The sequence below is a fragment of the Saimiri boliviensis genome, chromosome 13 (genome assembly GCF_048565385.1).
Source record: "Saimiri boliviensis isolate mSaiBol1 chromosome 13, mSaiBol1.pri, whole genome shotgun sequence".
NCBI classification, from domain to species: Eukaryota; Metazoa; Chordata; class Mammalia; order Primates; family Cebidae; genus Saimiri; species Saimiri boliviensis.
In genome coordinates, this window is record NC_133461.1 from 61,849,155 (window position 1) to 61,858,025 (window position 8,871).

Here is an 8,871-nt window from a genome sequence, read left to right on the forward strand (position 1 = left end):
TTAAATGTGATTTAGATCCATTTGGTCTATGATGTAGTTTAATTCCAATGTTTCTTTGTTAATTTTCTGTATGAATGACCTGTCCATTACTGAAAGTAAGACATTAAAATCCACTATTATTATTGTATTGCAGTCAATTTCTTTCTTTAGGTCTATTAATATTTGCTTTATGTTTTTGTTTGTGCCAGTAGTGGGGGCACATTTATTTATAATTGTTATATCCTCTTGCTGAATTTGTCTCTTGATACAATGACATTCTTTGTCTCTTTTTACAGTTCTTGACTTAAAACCTGTTTCATCTTATGTAAATATAGCTAATCCTGCTTTGTTTTCATTTACTTAAAACATCTTCTCCATTTTTTCACTTTCAGTCTAGGCATGTGTTTACAGGTGAAGTGAGTTTCTTGTAGGCCACATATAGTTGGGTCTTGTTTTTTCTTATCTGTTTATCTACTCCATTATGCAACTATATAATTTTCTCTGTTAGTATATTTTTATTTCTTGCTTTTTATTTGAATGTATGTATTACAGGATTTTTTTTTTTTGTGGTTGCCATGAGACTTTAAAAAATCATATGCTATAGCAAGTTACTTAGGACAAAAAACAACTTTGATCACACATACAAAAAAAATGAATACAAAAAAAGAAGAAAGAAAAAGCTAATTACTTTCACATTTTTACTATCAAAATACCGGTGTTATTTTTTACACAATGATAAAAAAATTCTAAATTTTATATGAAACCAAAAAAACCTCAAATAGCCAGAGCAAACTAAGCAAGAAGAACAAAGCTGAAGGCAATGCATTGCCTGACTTCAAGTTATACTACAAAGCTATAGTAACCAAAACAGCATGGTACTGTTGTTGTTGTTGTTGTTGTTGTTGTTTTAAAAAGACATACATACATAGATCAATGGAACAGAATAGAGAGCTGAGAAATAAGGCCTCATATTTAGAGCCAACTAATCTTTGACAAATTTGACACAAGTGTACATTGGGGAAAGGACATTTTTTTCAACAAATGATGCTGAAGAAATTGGACTTCCATATGCAGAAGAATGAAACTGGACCCCATCTCTCATCATACACAAAAATCCACTCAAGATGGATTAAAAACTTAAATGTAAGACCTGAAACTGTAAAAATACTAGAGGAAAATCCAGATAAAACTCTTCTAGACATTAGTCTAAGAAAAAAATTTGTGAGTAAGACCTCAAAAGCAAAGGCATCAACAATAAAATTAGACAAAAAATTAATCAAACCAAAAAGTTTCTGCAAAGCAAAAGAAATAATCAACAGAGTGAACAGATAACCTGCAGTACAGGAGAAAATATTTTCAAGCTGTACATCCATCAGGAGACTAATAACCAGAATTTATAAGAAACTCAAGCAATTCAACAGAAATATCCCCAAATAGTATTATTTGGGGGTATAATACTATTTCTGGGCTAAGGATATGAATAGACACTTTTCAAAAGAGACAAACAAACAAACGGTCCACAAGCATATGAAAAGGGTTCAACATAATTAATCACCAGAGAATGCAAATTAAAACCACAAGGAGACCATCCTACACCAATCGAAATGTCCATTATTAAAAAGACCAAAAATGAAAGATGTCAGAGAGGATGAAGAAGAAAAGGGAACTTTTATATGCTGTTGATAAGAATGTATATTAGTTCAAACTCTACGAAAAACAGTGTGGTGATATCTCAAAGAATTAAAAAGAGAACAGCCATATGATCCAGCTATCCCACTACTGGGTATCTACAAAAAAGAAAATGAATCGTATATCAAAAAGATATCTACACTTGTATGTCTATTTCAGTGTCACAATAGTAAAGATATGAAATCAACCTAAGTGTCTATCAATGGAGGACTGGATAAAGAAAATGTGGTATATACATGCAGCAGAATACTATTTAGCCATTTTCTCTTATTATAAAAAGTAAGCCATTTATATCATTCATTTTTCTAAAAAACACAAATGTGAGAATAAAATAAATACACCATGACTCACTATCCCTCGCAGAACACGAAGCAGCCCTGGACTGAGAAGCAGCCCTGGACTGAGCCCTGCAAATGTGCTTCCCTATATGTCTGAACTTCCTCACACATTTTAGCATTTCATGTTTTATTACCTCTTACAAAGGAAAGGAAACTACCTGGAAGCTTCATGTTTAAGAAGGTCACAACAATGTTAAAGCTATGCAGCTTGTGCAATCTGGTTTGCAACTCTGAGAAACAATACCAAATCAGGACTGTCAAGTACTACTCCCAGTCAACCTTTATTGTCATTGTTCTTTGAAATTATCTTTTGGACTGGTTATGTTCTTTCACTGCAGCTTTTGTGTATTCCAGAGCACACACCCTAAACTCTCCAGTTTAAAGCCCAGTCTTGGCCAAGCAAGGTGGCTCACACCTGTAATCCCAGCACTTTGGGAGGCAGAGGTAGGTGGATCATTTGAGGTCAGAAGCTCAAGACTAGCCTGAGCAACATGGTGAAACTCTACTAAAAGTTAAAAAGAAAAAATAGCCAGGTGTGGTAGCAGGTGCCTATAATCCCAGCTACTTGGGAAGCTGAGGTAGGAGAATCGCATGAACCTGGGAGGTGGAGGTTGAAGTGAGCTGAGATCATGCTATTACATTCTAGCCTGGGAGACAAGAGTGAAACTCCATCTTAAAAAAATAAGAATAAAAAATAAATAAATAAAGTGCAGTCTCCATGTTCAAGTATAAAAATGTGTTTCAAGACAACCTCAAGTTGCTGCAGTGTTTCTTTGTCTCTCTGTAGTGTCTACTGGGTGTTGCCCCCTTGGAAAGGTTGGCCAAATGGTAGCACAATGCAGGGGACCACTCAGTCAACTTCCCACTGCCAAACTCACACCCCATTCAAATGTGACACAGCCCAACAATCAAGGCTGAAATCTTGAAATCAGTGAGACCTCGGTCCATTTTAATTCTGAAATTGCACTCTGTGATGGTTAATATTGAATGTCAACTTGATTGGTTGGAAGGATGCAAAGTATTGTTCCTGGCTGTATCTGTGAGGGTGTTGCTGTTTGAGTCAGTGGACTGGAAAAAGCAGACCCACCCTTAATCTGGGTGGGCACAATCTGTTCAGCTGCCAGTGCAGCCATAATAAAAGCAGACAGAAGAAGAAGGTGAAAAGACTAGACTGGCTTAGCCTCTGAGCGTACATCTTTCTCCCGTGCTGGAGCTTCCTGCCCTCAAACATCAGACTTCAAGTTCTTCAGCTTTGAGACTTGGACTGACTTCCCTGCTCCTCAGCTTGCAGATTGTGGGACCTTACAATCCTGTGAGTTAATACTCTTTAAAAAACTCTCATGTATTTATATGTCTATCCTATTATTTCTGTCCCTCTAAAGAACCCTACCTATTATACACTCTTATGTAACCGAAGCTGCTTCTTCATCAATAATCAAATAGAGCTTTCAAAAGGCCTCAGGGATACTCCTGGGAAGTGCTCTGGGATGGAGCTGGAAGGCCCTGGCCTTTGGGCTCTAGAAGAGGAGGGCTGGTGCTGCTGCTTTATTCTGGGCCTCCAGGAACTCATGAATTTCTCCTTCCATTGGTGACCTGAGGATGCAGTTTAATTTTGGATCCACTTCCTGAGAAATAACCCTGTGTACTCCAGCTTTCGGTGTCCCTAACTCAACCTCACTCTGCCTCTGACCATTTCCTATTAGGCTTTTATGTGTTATAAGATTCCAGTCCTGCTCATCCAGGTGTGTGGACACCAAATGCTTGGCTTTCTGCCTCAGGTTTTGCTAAGCTGGCCTGGTGTCCATGGAGGCCTGGCTCTTGAACAGCTCCAAGGTGACAGCAATGAGCTGTGGGTCGCAGGGCAATAGCGCGGCAGGTTGATAGGGCCACTGCTCCTGCCTAGGTCTGGCCAGCTCCACCGTCGCCGACCTCCACAGCTGTGCCCCGGGCCATGAGGAAGATGGAATACAGCTTTTTCTCCAGGACAGAGGGTCTAAGATGTGTAGAGGGGCGGGGTGGTGGGGGGGGTGGAGGAGGAGCTAGAGGAGGGACCCAAGGAGGCAGCAGCAGAGGTGATGGTGGTGGCAGCAGAGGTGATAGTGGTGGCCGCAGAGGTGATGGTGGTGGTGGCCGGCTCTGAGATGGTGGAGGTACTTTGAACTTTTCTAAGCACATCGATTCATAATTATTTTTGTAAATGAATTCCCTTAACATGACACTCTTTTCCCTCTATAGGGAGCTCAATACAATTTTTCTCCAATTCTAAAGATTTTTTTTCCCCTAAGTCAAGGACAAGAGGCAGTCCTCAGAGATCTATCACTGGATCTTTAACCAAGGGATACAGCTTTTAAGAGACTGGATGTAGCTTTCATGGAAAGAAGTGTAAAGAGAATTGGATTGGAGAAAAAAAATTACATTTTCTTGTAACTTTCCTACATAGAATCAATCTTTTGATAATTCTCACCCTATTATGCCCATGGTATGAGAACACCTTGTATGAGATTACCCCTATCCTAGGACAGCAAGAAAAAAAGAACAATTAAGAAAAAACACAAATCAGATACAGAGCAGAATATTCAGGTTTTCTACCACTAGTCTGGGAAAGAGGCTTGTCCTGATTGATTCACTAAGTAAAGAAACTACATAATAATTCTGGAATTATTGTCTAGCTACTGTTAAGGGATGCATTTGCCTAGACAGCTTTCCATTCATTTAGTGCTTGGAACTTCACAGAGCCTAAGTTGATGATACCAATATTCTGTTACCAGAACAGAACTGGTATCATGATTATTTTTCTCTGAAATAATATAAACAAGCACCAGAAAGGTAAGCTTATTTTCTTAAGGTCACAAATCTAATTAGTTTTGAACAAATGTCAGCATCAGAGTGATTTATAATCATTTATATTATTTGAACATAAATGTCAATTTTCAATAAAGCTTTAATTCAATGAAAATAAAAATAAATAATTTGAGACAAACCAGAATATTAAGCTACTACATAAGAAAACCTACAGGATGGAGGGTATTTTTGTTGTGCGAGATTTTGTTTTGTTTTGTTTTTTCCCAAAACAATAGCAAAGCTGACTTTATCACTCAATTCAAATAAAGAATCCTCTGAAAGTTTGGCTGGAATTTGCAGGAAATTATATGGTTGTATGTCTGAAGAACACCAATTTTAATTGTCCTGATGCCACAGAGTGCCTACCTTTGAAAAAGGTGAAGTTTGGCCGGGCGTGGTGGCTCACGCCTGTAACCCCAGCACTTTGGGAGGCCGAGGCGGGTGGATCACAAGGTCAGGAGATCAAGACCATCCTGGTCAACGTGGTGAAACCCCATCTCTACTAAAAATACAAAAAAATTAGCTGGGCATGGTGGCACATGCCTGTAATCCCAGCTACTCAGGAGGCTGAGGCGGGAGAATTGCCTGAACCCAGGAGGCGGAGGTTGCAGTGAGCAGAGATCACGCCATTGCACTCCAGCCTGGGTAACAAGAGCGAAACTCCGTCTCAAAAAAAAAAAAAAGAAAGAAAGAAAGAAAAAGGTGAGGTTTTATATACCTATTTTTTCTGCAGATTAGTTATGACGAGTTCCATGCGTGGATGATTGGGTCCAGTACTCCCCGACTGTACCAAATTCCAGGCATCCTCAAGTCTTGCAGCAGGCTCTGTGAAATCTGAATATACAAAGTTGGCTCTCTGTATCCACAGTTTTCAAATCTCATGAATATTGTACTTCTGATCCACATTTGGTTGGAAAACAATCATGTACAAGTGGACTTGCTCAGTTCAAACCCATCTTTTTCAAGGGTCAATTATATTTTTTTTACTATTTATATGCACTGTGATTACAAAATAGGGTTACTTTTTATTTAGACCAAAACTATGAAAATTTTACTGAATTTCAGGCTAAATGTACATGTTTGGACTTGAAAGCAGCTATACCCAATACACATAAATATACCTGTGCGTGGTGCTTGTGAGCATGCACACACATACGCATTGCTACACGGAGCAAAAAACTTACTCTTTTCGCTATTCATCGGAACATTCTTCTCCTCTTTTTCTTCCTTTCTTTCACTTCTTTTTTTTCATGGTTGAATTTAAAATTGTTTAGGAATGAAGAAGAGTCAGAAGCTTGGTGGAGGTGGGGAAGAGATAGAGGGATTAAGAGGAGGACTGCAGGAAGAGGGATGAAAAAGACAAGAGAAGGGCTGAGTGCAGTGGCTCACTTCTGTAATCCCAGAACTTTTGGAGGCCGATGCAGGTGGATCATGAGGTCAAGAGATTAAGACCATCCTGGCCAACATGGTGAAACCCCGTCTCCACTTAAAAAAAAAAAAATAGCTGGGCATGGTGATGCACACCTGTAGTCCCAGCTACTCAGGAGGTTGAGGCAGGAAAATGGCTTGAACCATAGAGGCAGAGGTTGCAGTGAGCCAAGATCATGGCACTGTACTCCAGCCTGGTGACAGAGCAAGACTCTGTCTCAAAAAAAGAAAAAGAAAGAAAGAAAGAAAACACCAAGAGATGAAAAGAGTTGTTGTCTAACAACATTGGGCTCCTTTATTACCCATATCAAGCATTTTTTTTTTTTTTTATTTTTAGACAGAGTCTCTGTCACCCAGGCTGGAGTGTGGTGGCACGATCTCGGCTCACTGCAATCTCTGCCTCCTGGGTTCAAGCAATTCTCCTGCCTCAGCCTCCCGAGTAGCTAAGACTACAGGCGCATACCTCCACATCTGGCTAAATTTTTGCATTTTTAGTAGAGACGGGGTTTCACCATGTTAGCCAGGATGGTCTCAATCTCCTGACCTCGTGATCCACCAGCCGTGGCCTCTCAAAGTGCTGGGATTACAGGCGTGAGTCACCCAGCTGTCAAGAATAATTTTACGTGACTATGATCCTGGCAAAATTTCCTCACCGCAAAACACTGTATATCAGAAAATATATCAGTGGAGTAAGTAGTTTCTCAAGGTTGCTTTTAAGATTCTGATTCTAAAACAAATCAAAGTGAAAGTCAGAGTTTAGCTCCTATATTTGATCCCAATATTATAAATGGTATCTGTAATTGGTACGTTATCACTGGTACCAATGTGTGTGGATTAGGAATTCATATAATCAGAGGACTTTTGCTCTCCAAAGGATGTAGTCCAAAAATATCTCGTTTCATGAGGAAAGGTACTGATAAAATTGCTGGACTATCAAGCAATTTTGTCTGCTATGTTTTAAATCTCAGTTCTTTAGGTTTATAAGTTGTATGGCTTGGCAATAGTCTCTGTACCACTTTTCCTTAGTACAGCAGCTAGAAAAAAGAATGAATAAATTACAAAAGCAGCCTTTAAATAAAGCAGATTGGTATAGGGGGAATAGAAGTTAAATGAACTGGACCTTCCACAGGGTGTTGTCTGGGGGAAGTCAGAGGAAAATGATATCAGTAAGGATTTTGGCAGGCAGATGGACTGAGTGGAAATAAAGCATCCAAAATGAGGCCAGTTTCTGCCTAGAGGACTCTTGCTGAATTCTGGCACTACACATCGTAGGCCGGGGAACCAAGGGCTTTGAAGGCAGAGTGAAATTTCTCATAACCTTATGATGCTTATGAAACAAAATTCCTTTAAAACATGAAGCCTGTCTCAAACCTATGAAGCAACTGGAACTCTCAAATACTACTAGCAGGATGATAAGTTAAAACCACCTTATTAGAAACCTCTTTGGCAGGATCTACTAAAATAAATATATATACATTATGACCCAGAAATTCTACTTCTGGGAAGTTGCCCAAGAGAAATGGCATGTACCCAAAGATATGTACAAGAGTATTTACAGCAGCTTTATTTGTAGTAGCCAAAATTGGTGGGAGGGAACCCTTAATAGTCAATGGTAGAATGGATAAGTAGTGGCGTTTTTAAACAATAGAGCAAATAGAACAAATAGCCACTGTTTGCAATAACATGAGGGAATCTTTCAGACAAAATATTTAGGAAACAATGTCCCCACCAAAAGAGTGTATACAGCATGGTTCTGTTTATATGAAGTTCACAAACAAATCTATGATTATATAGGTCAGACATTGTTTAGTTTTGGGGAGGTATCAACAGGCAGGGACTTAAGGAAATGTGCTATGGTGGAGGAAACGTTGTATATCAAACTAGTGATATTTACCTGGTTATATTCATATATAAAAATTCATTATGCTGTGCACTGAAGTAAAGCCTCAGTAAAAATACCAACCCCCTGCCCCAGAATAGTTTAATTTTATAACTACAAAGAAACTTAGTGACCACCTTAGCCAACTTCTGTTTCACAGATGAGGAAACAAAGGCTCAGAAAAATTAAGAAGCTTGTTACTTGTTACTGTCATGCAGGTAACAACCATTTAGTCAACAAGTGCTTGCCCTTTTCTTAGGATACAGGTTAATCAAGAAAGACCTATACCTGCTTTCATGAAGCCTACTCCTTAGCTATGGAAAGATAATTTAAATAATATAAAAATAGAGATAAAATTGCCTGTTGTGATAAATTTTTTGAAGGACTGTCACAGAGTATTTTCAGCAATTATACCTGGAGTCAGAACCCAGATCACTTGACTCAAAGTAGTGAGCCCTTGACTTCAACAATACTGCCTTTTTTTTGGAACTCTCAAGTATTACCATAAACTTTGAATCTTGTAAAACTAGAAACAAATTTTAGATCTACATATATTTATTTCTCCTGATTTTAAAGGTGAACCCTTAACTGTAACACATAAGCAAAACAGTGTATAAATTTAAAGGGATGACTTTTTGCCAAAACTTGCCAAAACTATCTAGTTTCAGGAGGGAAGGTGCTGATAAAATTACTGAATTTGATATTTGTCTCCTATGT